The sequence below is a fragment of the Bufo bufo genome, chromosome 8 (genome assembly GCF_905171765.1).
Source record: "Bufo bufo chromosome 8, aBufBuf1.1, whole genome shotgun sequence".
NCBI classification, from domain to species: domain Eukaryota; kingdom Metazoa; phylum Chordata; class Amphibia; order Anura; family Bufonidae; genus Bufo; species Bufo bufo.
Window position 1 is genome coordinate 79,320,222 of NC_053396.1, and position 16,183 is coordinate 79,336,404.

At 44.8% G+C, this 16,183-nt stretch overlaps 1 protein-coding gene across 1 annotated transcript in view; it reads right to left on the minus strand.

Moving 5' to 3' along the window:
- The window catches only part of LOC120978062 (relaxin receptor 1-like), a 455,454-nt gene that overhangs the window by 185,388 nt on the left and 253,883 nt on the right, over nt 1-16,183 (minus strand). The window lies entirely within an intron of this gene.

The following is a 16,183-nucleotide window of genomic DNA, read 5'->3' on the forward strand; positions in this document are numbered from 1 at the left end:
CGGGTTCGTACCGAATTTTGGGGTGTTCGTGACACGGACCCGAACCCGAACATTTACGCAAAAGTCTGGGTTCGGTGTTCGGCGCTTTCTTTGCGCTTTTTGAAAGGCTGCAAAGCAGCCAATCAACAAGCGTCATACTACTTGCGCCAAGAGGCCATCACAGCCATGCCTACTATTGGCATGGCTGTGATTGGCCAGTGCAGCATGTGACCCAGACTCTATTTAAGCTGGAGTCACGTAGCGCCGCACGTCACTCTGCTCTGATCAGTGTAGGGATAGGATGCAGCTGCTGCTGTTAGGGCCAGATTAGGCAGGGATTTACTCCTCAAAAACACTTACTGAAGTGATCGATCTACAGCTGTGTATCATTCAACTTCTGCTAGTTAATTGCTCACTGTATTTAGGCTGCCCAGAGCGTTTTTCTGTCACTTTTTTCTGGGGTGATCGGCGGCCATTTTGTGTCTTGTGGTGCGCCAGCAAAAGCTGCCACCAAGTCCATTTAACCATCAATAGTGTTTTGTTTTTTTGCTATATCCTACATCAGGGGCTTGGCTGTGCTTGCTATTTTATTGAGGGGTGAAATACAATTGCCAAAATAGCAGTACCCTAAATCTGGTGTTTCAGCTGTGGCTAGCCAATTGTAATACTGTCTGCTGTCTGGCAAAGGATATATTTTTTTCTGGGTTGAAATACAATTCCCAAATTAGCAATTCCCTAAATCAGTGGTTTCTACTGTATCAGGCCAAGTTTAAATCTATCCATAAAAGGGTATATTACATTGAAGGTGCTGATAGGGTAATTCTTAATAACTTCACACGCTACCGTGCATTTCCAAGTGTAATTCTGTCCGTAAAGGGATACCTGTCATCCATCCAGGGCCTAAATACTAGGCCTACAATTTATATTCAGCTAAATCCGAGGTTACTGCTGTGGCTGGTCAAGTTAATTAGTGTCCGTCAAAGCACAGTTTTTGTTCTGGGTTGAAATTCAATTCCCAAATTAGCAATTCCATAAATAAGTGGTTTCTGCTGTAGCAGGCCAAGTTTAAATCTATCCATAAAAGGGTATTTTACATTGAAGGTGCTGATAGGGTCATCCTCAATAACTTCACACGCTACCGTGCATTTCCAAGTCTAATTCTGTCCGTAAAAAGGATATCTGTCATCCAGGGCCTAAATACTAGGCCTACAAATTATATTTAGCTAAATCTGTGGTTACTGCTGTGCCTGTATTAGTGTAATACGGTACCTAAATAGATAGCCAGATAGTTTTAGGTGCCTGTAAAAAAAAGGCCAGAATTTGAATTCAATACATTGGGCCAAATAATTTTTTTCTTATTGTGGTGAACGGTAACAATGAGGAAAACATCTAGTAAGGGACGCGGACGCGGACATGGTCGTGGTGGTGTTAGTGGACCCTCTGGTGCTGGGAGAGGACGTGGCCGTTCTGCCACAGCCACATGTCCTAGTGAACCAACTACCTCAGGTCCACGTAGCCGCCAGAATTTACAGCGATATTTGGTGGGGCCCAATGCCGTTCTAAGGATGGTAAGGCCTGAGCAGGTACAGGCATTAGTCAATTGGGTGGCCGACAGTGGATCCAGCACGTTCACATTATCTCCCACCCAGTCTTCTGCAGAAAGCGCACAGATGGCGCATGAAAACCAAGCCCATCAGTCTGTCACATCACCCCCATGCATATCAGGGAAACTGTCTGAGCCTCAAGTTATGCAGCAGTCTCTTATGCTGTTTGAAGACTCTGCTGGCAGGGTTTCCCAAGGGCATCCACCTAGCCCTTCCCCAGCGGTGGAAGACATAGAATGCACTGACGCACAACCACTTATGTTTCCTGATGATGAGGACATGGGAATACCACATCAGCACGTCTCTGATGATGACGAAACACAGGTGCCAACTGCTGCGTCTTTCTGCAGTGTGCAGACTGAACAGGATGTCAGGGAGGAAGACTGGGTGGAAGACGATGCAGGGAACGATGAGGTCCTAGACCCCACATGGAATGAAGGTCGTGCCACTGACTTTCAGAGTTCAGAGGAAGAGGCAGTGGTGAGACCGAGCCAACAGCGTAGCAAAAGAGGGAGCAGGCGGCAAAAGCAGAACACCCGCCGCCAAGAGAGTTTGTCTGCTACTGGCCACCGCCACCTGGGACCGAGCACCCCAAAGGCAGCTTCAAGGAGTTCCCTGGCGTGGCAGTTCTTCAGAAAATGTGCTGACGACAAGACCCGAGTGGTTTGCACGCTGTGCCATCAGAGCCTGAAGCGAGGCATTAACGTTCTGAACCTTAGCACAACCTGCATGACCAGGCATCTGCATGCAAAGCATGAACTGCAGTGAAGTAAACTCACTCAGGCTCCCCTTGCTACCTCTTCTGCTGCTGCCGCTACGTTGGCACCTGTCGCCAAGCAAACAGAGGATACCACCAACACCTCCGTCTCCTAGCATATCCACCATGTCACACGGCAGCGTTCAGCTCTCCATCTCACAAACATTTGAGAGAAAGCGTAAATTCCCACCTAGCCACCCTCGATCCCTGGCCCTGAATGCCAGCATTTCTAAACTACTGGCCTATGAAATGCTGTCATTCAGGCTGGTGGACACAGACAGCTTCAAACAGCTCATGTCGCTTGCTGTCCCACAGTATGTTGTTCCCAGCCGCAACTACTTCTCCAAGTGAGCCGTGCCTTCCCTGCACAACCAAGTATCCGATAAAATCAAGTGTGCACTGCGCAACGCCATCTATGGCAAGGTCCACCTAACCACAGATACGTGGACCAGTAAGCACGGCTAGGGACGCTATATCTCCCTAACTGCACACTGGGTAAATGTAGTGGCGGCTGGGCCCCAGGCGGAGAGCTCTTTGGCACACGTCCTTCCACCGCCAAGGATCGCAGGGCAACATTCTTTGCCTCCTGTAACCTCCTCCTCCTACTCGGCTTCCTCCTCCTCTTCTTCCACCTGCTCATCCAGTCAGCCACACAACTTCACCACCAAGCACCACTTCAGCACAGCCCGGGGTAAACTTCAGCAGGCCATTCTGAAACTCATATGTTTGTGGGACAGGCCCCACACCGCGCAGGAGTTGTGGCGGGGTATTGAACAACAGACCGACGACTGGTTGCTGCCGGTGAGCCTCAAGCCCAGCCTGGTGGTGTGCGATAATGGGCGAAATCTCGTCACAGCACTGGGACTAGCCGGTTTGACGCACATCCCTTGCCTGGCGCATGTGCTGAATTTGGTGGTGCAGAAGTTCATTCACAACTACCCCGACATGTCAGAGCTGCTGCATAAAGTGCGGGCCGTCTGTGCGCGCTTTCGGCGTTCACATCCTGCCGCTGCTCGCCTGTCTGCGCTACAGCGTAACTTCGGCCTTCCCGCTCACCACCTCATATGCGACGTGCCCACCAGGTGGAACTCCACATTGCACATGCTGGACAGACTGTGCGAGCAGCAGCAGGCCATAGTGGAGTTTCAGCTGCAGCACGCACGGGTCAGTCGCACTGCGGAACAGCACCACTTCACCACCAATGACTGGGCCTCCATGCGAGACCTATGTGCCCTGTATCGCTGTTTCGAGTACTCCACCAACATGGCCAGTGGCGATGACGCCGTTATCAGCGTTACAATACCACTTCTATGTCTCCTTGAGAAAACACTTAGGGCGATGATGGAAGAGGAGGTGGCCCAGGAGGAGGAGGAGGAGGAAAAGGGGTCATTTTTAGCACTTTCAGGCCAGTCTCTTAGAAGTGACTCAGAGGGAGGTTTTTTGCAACAGCAGAGGCCAGGTACAAATGTGGCCAGACAGGGCCCACTACTGGAGGACGAGGAGGACGAGGATGAGCAGGAGGTGGAGGAGGATGAGGATGAAGCATGTTCACAGCGGGGTGGCACCCAACGCAGCTCGGGCCCATCACTGGTGCGTGGCTGGGGGGAAACGGAGGACGATGACGATACGCCTCCCACAGAGGACAGCTTGTCCTTACCTCTGGGCAGCCTGGCACACATGAGTGACTACATGCTGCAGTGCCTGCGCAACGACAGCAGAGTTGCCCACATTTTAATGTGTGCGGACTACTGGGTTGCCATCCTGCTGGATCCCCGGTACAAAGACAATGTGCCCACCTTACTTCCTGAACTGGAGCATGATAGGAAGATGCGCGAGTACAAACGCACGTTGGTAGACGCGCTACTGAGAGCATTCCCAAATGTCACAGGGGAACAAGTGGAAGCCCAAGGCGAAGGCAGAGGAGGAGCAAGAGGTCGCCAACGCAGCTGTGTCACGGCCAGCTCCTCTGAGGGCAGGGTTAGCATGGCAGAGCTGTGAAAAAGTTTTGTCACCACGCCACAGCTAACTGCACCACCACCTGATACGGAACGTGTTAGCAGGAGGCAGCATTTCACTAACATGGTGGAACAGTACGTGTGCACACCCCTCCACGTACTGACTGATGGTTCGGCCCCATTCAACTTCTGGGTCTCCAAATTGTCCACGTGGCCAGAGCTAGCCTTTTATGCCTTGGAGGTGCTGGCCTGCCAAGCGGCCAGCGTTTTGTCTGAACGTGTATTCAGCACGGCAGGGAGCGTCATTACAGACAAACGCAGCCGCCTATCCACAGCCAATGTGGACAAGCTGACGTTCATAAAAATGAACCAGGCATGGATCCCACAGACCTGTCCATCCCTTGTGCAGATTAGACATTTATAACTACCTCCCCTTAACAATATATTCTTGTACTCCAGGGCACTTCATTCAATCCTCTTTTTTTAATTTTACCATTATATTGCGGGTCAACCCAAAGTTGAATGAACCTCTCCTCTGTCTGGGTGTCGGGGCCTAAATATCTGCCAGTGGCCTGTTCCAGTGGTGGGTGACATGCAGCCTGATTCTCTGCAATGGGACTTCTCTCCTCTGTCTGGGTGTCGGGGCCTAAATATCTGACAGTGGTCTGTTCCAGTGGTGGGTGACATGAAGCCTGATTCTCTGCTATGGGACCTCTCTCCTCTGTCTGGGTGTTGGGGTCTAAATATCTGACAATGGCCTGTTCCAGTGGTGGGTGACGTGAAGCCTGATTCTCTGCTATGACATGAAGCCTGATTCTCTGCTATGGGACCTCTCTCCTCTGTCTGGGTGCCGGGGCCTAAATATCTGACAGTGGCCTGTTCCAGTGGTGGGTGACATGAAGCCTGATTCTCTGCAATGGGACCTCTCTCCTCTGTCTGGGTGCCGGGGCCTAAATATCTGACAATGGCCTGTTCCAGTGGTGGGTGACGTGAAGCCTGATTCTCTGCAATGGGACCTCTCTCCTCTGTCTGGGTGCCGGGGCCTAAATATCTGACAGTGGCCTGTTCCAGTGGTGGGTGACATGAAGCCTGATTCTCTGTAATGGGACTTCTCTCCTCTGTCTGGGTGCTGGGGCCTAAATATCTGACAGTGGCCTGTTCCAGTGGTGGGTGACATGAAGCCTGATTCTCTGCAATGGGACCTCTCTCCTCTGTCTGGGTGCCGGGGCCTAAATATCTGACAATGGCCTGTTCCAGTGGTGGGTGACATGAAGCCTGATTCTCTGCTATGACATGAGCTGTATTGAATGTCCATGCTGACAGTGATGGGGGATGGGCAGCCACCTGGCTGATCAGACAATGGACATGACTCATCCTTCCTTATACAGGGATGAGGTGTGTGCAGTGCACTGTTCCGCTATGTTGATGCCCTCACCTGTCCTTTTGATATGTACCTGGACTTTCTGGGCTGACTGGCTGAAGTTGTAAAGCCATCCCCCAATGGGGGTCGTTCTATTGCCTTAATAAAGAAGGAGTCTGAGGTCTATTGAAAAAGCTTTTTACACTGACTCCAGCTTGAACCAGCATTGTGTCTGACTCTTCCTGAGCTAAAGAAGTACTTCATCCCTTATACAGAAAGAACTGAATAATAGCTACGGAATTGGTTGTGCTTGGCGCACTTTAATACTGAAGTGTACCTTTTAGTGCACTGGAGATTTGTGAGAAAAGTCCAACTAAATTATCCATATCACAGTGCATTGTATTTTAAAAGCAATCAGAATATTGTCTGTTATATTCCCCTCGTGGGACTAAGTGGTTAAAAAAAAGTAAAAAAAAAAAAACATTTATTAAATTAAATTGAAAATACTATTTTCAATGAAAAAAATTGCAAAAAAAATCTCCCCCATATGTTTGGTATCGCCGTGTCCATAATGACCCAAACTACATAAATATCATGTAAATTATCCCCTATGGTGAACGCCGTTAAAACATAAAAAATAAGTTAGATAAATAAAATCTTAAAAGATAAGTGGGGTAGACGGCTCTACTTTTCAAGCAAATAATAGAGATGCAGAAACTGCTAAATCTGACTCACCCAGTCAGAAGAGTAGAGATTGAGAAATAAAATGATAAGCAGGCACACTCCTATATGGGTCAATCTATTTTGGTTTATTTATAGTATTAAAATAATATTGTAGTTGTAGGATGTTTTTTTTTTTTTCAATTATATATTAAAATATGTATTAGTGCTGGCAGTAAAATATAAGGTATATAGGATTAATGATAAAATATAATATATATACGATCAATGGTTCAAAGATAAGAGTCTATGAAAATGTCCTTTAGAGTAAAGATGATAAAATATAGAAAGTAAGTAGAAGATGGATTATGCGCCTTTTATAATGATGCTTCTGTTTGTGGAATAGTCTTTCAGAAATCAAATGGAGATATGCGTTGATAGTCTTGTATTGAGCTAGGGATGGTCCTCTTTAAGTCACGACTTCAAGGTATAAGTGACGGTATATATATAGTACAAATGGCTGTATTATTGTGCAATACTGTAGGAAGAAGAGATGCTCTGTGCCCCAGTGCGGCGTCCCGCACTGTCTCTGGCTGCAGAGATCACTTACCCACCAACCGGCGCTGTTGTACCCGATCCTCCAATGACAGTCGGCTGTTCCTGGGAGAGTTTGTGGAGTCCAGCATGATTTGGAGAAGTCGTCGGCGTACCTCGTGTTGCCTAGGACGCCGGGGGCGTGGTTTGCGCGTCTGGAGTGTGACGCGGGCGGTCACGTGATCGCAATCTTTTCAATGTCTTTTCAGAGCGCTCCTTTTGGTATGGTTAGGATGGTACACCGTAGTTAGTGTTCTGACAATCCTCTATAGGCTTCTTAAACGCGTTTTGGGAGTCTCTCCCTTCATCATCCACTACAAGTCATCCTGCAAAAATCAAGCCCTCACACAACTCAATAGAAAGAAAAAGAAAAAAAGGTATGGGTCTTGGAAAGCGGCAATGCAAAAAGATTTTTTTCATTAAAAAAAAAGGGTTTTATTGCACAAAAGTAGTAAAACGTAAAAAAAAAAATTATATGTATTTGGTATCACTGCAATCGTACTGACCCAGAGAATAAATATATTGTTATTCATACTGAAAAATGAACGCGGTAAAATTTAAAACTCAGTGATAGTATTGCTATTTTTCCCATCTCCCTCTCTGAAAGAGTTAATAAAAGTTTATCAGAAAGTTATTTGTACCCCAAAATCACACCATTAAAAACTACAAATTGTCCCACAAAAAACAAGCCCTCATACAACTATATAGACGGAAAAGATATAAAAGTTATAGCTCTTGTACAGCAATGATAAAAAAAAGGAAGAAAAACGTTTCGTCAGTAAGGACCAAAACAGGCTGATCAATAAGGGGTTAATATAGGTAATTAACATGTTAACAGTAAATAAATATTAAATTGTGACTAATATAAATAATGGAAGTGGGGCACACTCTAAAAGTATAGGGATCTTTAATGACAATATAAATAATAACAATACATTACAATATCAGCAAGTATAAAATTGGATGTGAAGCAGCAGATAAAAATGGTACCGACAATAAAATGGGTAGTGAAATAAGATGGTTATAAAAGAATATACACTACAGCTATATAAAATACATTAAATCAGACAATATATTTAATAAATATAGATCCCAATAATAATTATACGAATACGAATATGTGCGTTGGATTCAAATATTCAATATAATAGATAGTTCACTGGTTGTATTTTATATTCCATATAGGATTTGGCCAATAATATGGGTTATCCTCTCCCGTAGACAGTCCTCTATCACCACTATATATCAATGATCAAAGTCCCAAAGTCTCAGGCATATGCAGCTTAACTGTTTGATTATACAGCAGTCAGGCTGTTCATACGCACAGCGGCGTCCCGCTGTATTTGGAATAAGGAGCGATCGCTTGTTGGAGATATGCAAGTGCTTACCCGAGGGTCTTTAGGTGCTGGATCGTGGGCTCTCGACTCTGTAAGTCCGTGCTGTCTCCGGTCTATCTCCGGTCTCAAGAGCTAGTAACCAGATTTGAACTTTGGCGCCAGTGAGGTTTGTTTGCTCCACGTGGTGTAGTTACCTCTCGTATAATAGCAGTGGCTCACTTCGGCACCTCGCTGGTTAAAAGGCAATTTGTCCAGGCTTCCTCGGACTTGCAGGGTCTCTCCGCTTATTGGGGGGATAGTACCAGACGCGTTTCGGGGATTTACAGAAATGACCCCTTCCTCAGTGGTTAATTTCCCCCTACTTGTGTTCCTCTTATATAGTGGATCAAGTATGTCAAAAGGACTGGTTCGGAATCCAGGATTTTTGGGATTGGGATCCCTAGTTTCGGCTTCTGGTTTAAACATATATTCACAGTAATTTATCCTATCATAATGATCTAAAAATTTACATAAATAATTATTAAGTAAACCATTTTATAAATACATTCAAGACACAGGGGGATATAAAATATCGACAGAAATCTAGAAAAGGTAATAGACATATATAGGTAAAATAAATAGATATGGAAGCATCCGTTTTCAACAACGGTATGGGGACATTAGTGAGTGATCAGTCTCCCCTAAATCAAGCCTACTTTCATTTTTTTAATATATATAATATACATCGTGGAAAACGCATTGATAACGCCTGTGTCGCAATGCGGCTTTAGTGTGTCTCCAAGGTTTTTTTCCCTTTTTTTTCCTCAAAGAATCTTCAGGTCTCAGAGATAATCATTATATTACATAGACTTTTACTATATTAATTTCTAATGCAATTATAGTGGCGACCAGTAGTTATATAGCAGGGTTTAACCCTTAGAGACACATTGTAGTAGACACATCGGGAGTGCTATAGTGCTATAATGATAATCAGATTTTGGAAAGCATTCATGTGAAAAAATCAGGTGGCTGGCTCATAATAATTGGCTGGGTATTATTCTGTGTGTACACATATTAATATAGTAAAGTGTCTCTATATTTATGGGTGTTCGTTCAATTGTCCAATATCTCTTATTGCGACCTATCTCATAGGGAACATATACACTTCCAATGCAACTCCAATACAACTTTCTTCATAGTTCAATATCCTGGAGTTTTTATAAGTTTTTTTTAAAAGTTTTTTTAAAGTTTTTTTTATAAAAATGGCTTTCTCTTCAAAACTCTGCAATATTTGCTTCTCTTTATTTTCGTTCATATAACTAAGATCAAGAAAACAATTTTGAACTGTCACATCTCATAGAGGATTTTCAGAGTTAAATAAAATGAAGTGACATGGAAATAACATGCGGTTTGGATGCGGCTTTAAACTGATGTTCTAAAATCTTACATGGAGATTCTTTTATTTTATTCTATATTTAATATTTAAGATGTCGATGGATGGGGGCCAGATGTAGAGGAAAAACTGTGCGACATTAAATATCACACAGTTGATCATCGACAGATGGCACCCATCCTATAGAAAGCCAAACAGTTCAAAATCTGCATTCAAGCCATACGGTTGTAGTGTATTGAATTCGAAGATTCGTTTTGTTTCAAGTCGTGACATCTTCTCAACATGGTTACCCCCTCTCCAGTCCCTTTGTACTTTCTCTATTGCTGAGAATTTCAAACAAGAGGGGTCTTGACTGTGTTATTTTAAAATGATGCGACAATGAATGATTTTCAAAACCCTTTTTTATGTTTCCAATGTGTTCTGCAATGCGCTTTTTTAACGTTCTTTTTGTCCTTCCCACATACTGGAGCTTACAGGGACATTCTATTACATATATTACATCCTCTGTGCTACAGGTCAAAAATTCATTAATTGTGTGGCAATGCTTATTCGATGTTGATCTAACTTCTATTGTTTTTTTAGGGAATGAAGTCAATTTACAGTTCCCACACCTGCCACAACGAAAGAAACCCTTAATATTTGCCCAGGATTGAATAGTTGAAGCACATTTCTTCTTTGCTTGGACGGTAGGTGCTATTTTAATACTTAGATTAGGGGCCTTTGTAAACACAATTTTTGGTTTAACTGGTATCAGTGCATTCAATATCTTATCCTTCTGTAATAAATGCCAGTGTTTGTTGACAATGGACTGTATTTTTCTAAAATCTCCGTTAAAGGGTAAAATCAAGCGCAAATTGGTATCCGTTTGTTCAGCTTTTCTAATTAGTCTATCTTTTTTATCAATAAAAAATTCCTCTCTCTTCATTTCCTTAACTTTGTTGAGGGCCACGTCTAAAATCTCCATCGGATATTTTTTCTCTAAAAATTGCTCTTTCATAACCTTAGCTTCTTTTTCGAATTCTTCGTTTAGTGTACAATTTCGTTTTTCTCTCCTCAACTGCCCCTGCGGAATATTAATTAACCAGTTAGGGAGATGACAGCTATTAAATAGAATATAGCTGTTGCAAGCTGTTGGTTTCACGAAAGTCGTACATTGTAGTTTGCCCCCTTGGTTTAAAATCCGTAGATCTAAAAATTCAAATGAGGTCTGACTGATATTTCCTGTAAAACTTAGATTCCACTCATTTTTATTAATATCCTCTAAAAATTGGTTCAAAGAGTCCCCATCTCCCTGCCAGATAAAAAATATGTCGTCGATATATCTCTGCCAGAGCACCAGGCTCGTCCCCAGCTTGGGTTGGATGTTTTCATATTCCCACTGTGCCATAAATAAATTAGCATAGCTGGGGGCGAACCTGGTGCCCATGGCTGTCCCCTGTATCTGTACATAAAAATCCCCTGCGAAGTTAAAATAATTGTGAGTCAAGATAAAATCTATTGCTTCCGCGACATACTCGATCTGCGTTTGATTCAAAATACCCTCCATTGTCAATTGTGATATGACTGCCTTTTTACCTAATTCGTGTTTGATCACGGTATAGAGTGACTGTACGTCAAGGGTACCCATAATCCAGTTTTCACCAAAATTAAATGATTCAATTGTTCTTATGATCTGTGTTGTATCCTTGACGTATGAGGGAACTTGTTTAACTCTGGATTGTAATGTCACATCTATATATTTGGATAAATTTGAGGTCAGTGATCCGATCCCCGATATAATCGGGTGACCAGGTGGATTTACATTATCTTTATGGACTTTGGGCAGGCAATAAAAAACAGGGATACGTGGGGACCTATTAATTAAGAAATTCTGCTCGTCTTCATTTAAAATTCCAATTTCTCTACCTTTAGTACACAATGTTTTTAATTCTGCTAAAAATGATTCGGTTGGGTCATTTAGGAGTTTTTTATATGTGCTGCTGTCTGCAAGTTGGCGCATACATTCAGCATTGTATTTTTCTAGGTCCTGTACCACTATGGCCCCTCCTTTGTCCGCAGGGCGGATAACAATGCTCTCTTCTTTTTGTAATTCTTTTAGAGCTTTTACCTCAGTGTTTGTTAGGTTGTTGCGTTTATATCTAACTTTTTCTTTTATTTTGCGAATATCATGTTCAACGCATTCTTTAAAGCTAGCCATTTCTTGACTTATCTCATTCCTGGGATATTTCTTTGAAGTTTTCTTTAGATCAGTATGGACAAATCTATTGTCGATTACAGTTTCTCGATTTATGGGATTTTTTAAAAAATATTTCTTTAAACACAAACGTCTTATAAATTTTTCGACACCAATAAAGGTGTCAAATTTGTTTAATTTGTTGGTGGGGGCAAATTGGAGACCTTTATTTAATAAAGTGACCTGTGCATTGGTTAGATTTTTGGTGCTCAAATTAATGATGGAGTCATTAGTGATTATAGTGTTATCTATCTGTGCTTTCTCCCTCTTCTTTTTCCCTCCTCTACGTATCTTTCCCTTTCCCCGTGATTCCTTGTTCTCATCCGATGTTCCTGGGTGTTGTAGTGTTCGTGTTGCTGTGCTTTCTCTGTTCTGTAGTGTTGTGCTCTGTGTGTTTCGTGTGGGGTTTGGGGTTTGTGTCTGAGATTGTATTGGTGATCTATTTGTGATTCTTTGTATCGTGTGTGTGTTCTCCCTTGTGATGATTCGTTCCTCGTCCGTGTTCTGTGGTGTGGTGGTGTCCTGTCTAAAAAATGTTCCCGTTCCTCCAAGATCTCAAATCTATTTTGGACGGGTATAGTGAAGTCATTTGTGAATTTTTCCCTATTGGATGTGCCCTCATTTATAAATATTTCCCTATTGGGTCTGTTTTCCTCTTGTATAAAATTAAGTGAAGTAGGTCTTATTGGTGTATCCCGTTGTGTGTCCCCGATGTCAAGGTTTCTTCTGTTTATTCTGTTTTCATAACTGATCTTTTTAGTCTTTTTATCTATAATCTCTTGTTCAATTCTGTCCAGGTTAATGCATAATCTGGACTGAAAGGTCAGGAATCTTAAATATTAAATATAGAATAAAATAAAAGAATCTCCATGTAAGATTTTAGAACATCAGTTTAAAGCCGCATCCAAACCGCATGTTATTTCCATGTCACTTCATTTTATTTACTCTGAAAATCCTCTATGAGATGTGACAGTTCAAAATTGTTTTCTTGATCTTAGTTATAAGAACGAAAATAAAGAGAAGCGAATATTGCAGAGTTTTGAAGAGAAAGCCATTTTTATAAAAAAAAACTTTTAAAAAAACTTTTAAAAAAACTTTTAAAAAAAACTTATAAAAACTCCAGGATATTGAACTATGAAGAAAGTTGTATTGGAGTTGCATTGGAAGTGTATATGTTCCCTATGAGATAGGTCGCAATAAGAGATATTGGACAATTGAACGAACACCCATAAATATAGAGACACTTTACTATATTAATATGTGTACACACAGAATAATACACAGCCAATTATTATGAGCCAGCCACCTGATTTTTTCACATGAATGCTTTCCAAAATCTGATTATCATTATAGCACTATAGCACTCCCGATGTGTCTACTACAATGTGTCTCTAAGGGTTAAACCCTGCTATATAACCACGATGTATATTATATTTGTGGTCATGGCTACGGCCAAGAGGTATCCGAAGAACCCTAGGGAGAGAAACAACAGGAACAACCTAACCCAGCTAGGCGTGTCTTAGCTGACCTGACTAAATGGCTTGTTGTGTGCCCTGAGCCATGATCGTGGGTAGGCCTATAAGTGGGCATACCCTGTGGAAATGAGAAGATAAGGGAGGGAGGGTGGGGCACCTGAGAACCCACGCCTGGAAGTGAGGGTGTGGCTCGTATATGAAGAGCCTCCGCCCCTCCCACAAATGCAGGCTGACTAATCAGCCTTACCAACTTGTGGTCATGGCTACGGCCAAGAGGTATCCGAAGAACCCTAGGGAGAGAAACAACAGGAACAACCTAACCCAGCTAGGCGTGTCTTAGCTGACCTGACTAAATGGCTTGTTGTGTGCCCTGAGCCATGATCGTGGGTAGGCCTATAAGTGGGCAAAAACCAAGCCAAGTAGGGTAGAAAAGGAATTCGAATGGCATGTGCAAACTAATCCCCAAGCCAACTGCAAGGCGTCAGGGATCTAGAGCGAAAATTCGGGGTATACGAGGCAAGACCAGTAGGAGACCTACAACCCATCTTGTGGATGACAAGGCCAGAGACATGATTCTCAATATTGCGTATACTGCCCCAAAGCGGAATGGAGGACCGGGAATACGTTGTGAAATGGATCATAAAAACCAACTGAAACTTGTAAAGTTTGGCTCTAGTGCGAGTACTGGCAATGCCCTAGCCTCAGGAGATCGTGGGACCGCAACCTAACTGCCTAGACTATTTAGAAATGAGGGCCAAAAAGAAACCATGAAGATAGGAAGAGAATCCTTGAATAGTTCCCCAGACAACAGCTATCTGCTAGCCGTGGTCCGCGCGTTGTTCTACTGTGTGCCCGAGAATTATTTTTGCGTTTGAGACGTGAAGACCGACCTACAATCTGAAACTTCTACCGTGAGGAAATGCTGGACCTTGTCCAAAATCCGATTTAACGTGGTTGTAGGGAGTCTGAGGTTAGTGCGGCAAGAAGCTACGAAGCCATAATATACAAGATTCTGTCTATGCCCTCCCATGAGTGAGGGAATGCAATGCAATGAAGCTACCGACGAAAATGAGTTCCTGGTCATGGTAAAAAAAAGGCAAAGACTTTGCGCGGGGACCTGGTTGACAAGATATGATTGACTACGATCAGAGACTGAAATGTTAGAGGGAATTGCCCTACTTGTTCTTCATCTGGCAGGACCTGAACGAAAGCATGAACAATTAAAGAAAGACTAAATATCTGCGTAAGACATGACAATGATGCTGTAGGGCGAACCGGACCAGTTTGTGGTCAAAACATAAAGTGAGCAATCAACGTTGATTATTAGGAAATTAGGGAAGCAGGTATGTATGCGATACATAGGGGCCAAATCAGCCCAGATGCACAACCAACCAGGCAATCAGCCCAGCAGGACTGAAAAACAGTCATCGGGCCCCCGAAGCCATGGGGCCGAAGCTGTCATCGGGCCCCCGAAGCCATGGGGCCGAAGCTGTCATCGGGCCCCCAAAGCCATGGGGCCGAAGCTGTCATCGGGCCCCCGAAGCCATGGGGCCGAAGCTGTCATCGGGCCCCCGAAGCCATGGGGCCGAAGCTGTCATCGGGCCCCCGAAGCCATGGGGCCGAAGCTGTCATCGGGCCCCCGAAGCCATGGGGCCGAAGCTGTCATGGGGCCGAAGCTGTCATCGGGCCCCCGAAGCCATGGGGCCGAAGCTGTCATCGGGCCCCCGAAGCCATGGGGCCGAAGCTGTCATCGGGCCCCCGAAGCCATGGGGCCGAAGCTGTCATCGGGCCCCCAAAGCCATGGGGCCGAAGCTGTCATCGGGCCCCCAAAGCCATGGGGCCGAAGCTGTCATCGGGCCCCCAAAGCCATGGGGCCGAAGCTGTCATCGGGCCCCCAAAGCCATGGGGCCGAAGCTGTCATCGGGCCCCCAAAGCCATGGGGCCGAAGCTGTCATCGGGCCCCCAAAGCCATGGGGCCGAAGCTGTCATCGGGCCCTCGAAGCCATGGGGCCGAAGCTGTCATCGGGCCCCCGAAGCCATGGGGCCGAAGCTGTCATCGGGCCCCCGAAGCCATGGGGCCGAAGCTGACATCGGGCCCCCGAAGCCATGGGGCCGAAGCTGACATCGGGCCCCCGAAGCCATGGGGCCGAAGCTGACATCGGGCCCCCGAAGCCATGGGGCCGAAGCTGACATCGGGCCCCCGAAGCCATGGGGCCGAAGCTGTCATCGGGCCCCCGAAGCCATAGGGCTGAAGCTGTGACCGGGCCCCCAAAGCTATGGGGCCGAAGCTGTCATCGGGCCCCCAAAGCCATGGGGCCGAAGCTGTCATCGGACCTGAATAAAAGGTGCAGGTTAAATTAAACCATGAGCCTGACCGATGTGGCAGGCGATACCTAAGATAAACTACGTGGCCTGAATGACATGCAAGGCGAAATATCGTTAGGAACGAGACCTGACCGACGTGGAAGGTGACCCCAATATGAGTTCAACTGCATGACCTGAAAAGACGAAGGGAAACGTGACAGAAAATGGAGATAATAACGGACAAAGTAAAATTAAACCTGAATAAAATAAGCTGGCAAGCAGGTAAAGATATGAGTCATTCAAAAGCATAGATGCACAGATGGACAGACAACCATTGGTCGGACCCCTGAAGCCATGGGGCCGAAGCAACCACCAGGGGCCCATGGGGCCGGGCAGCCGCCAGGATGCGAACCTTAGAATTAAGGACGGCAGGGGAAAAGATTGGGGCTTAACCCAACGGGTTTAGTAATCAACCGGGACTCGATGACCTAGAAAGACAAAGACATGGGGTAAAGCTTCTTAATGAAATGAGGCTGAAATGAACTGCAAGTAC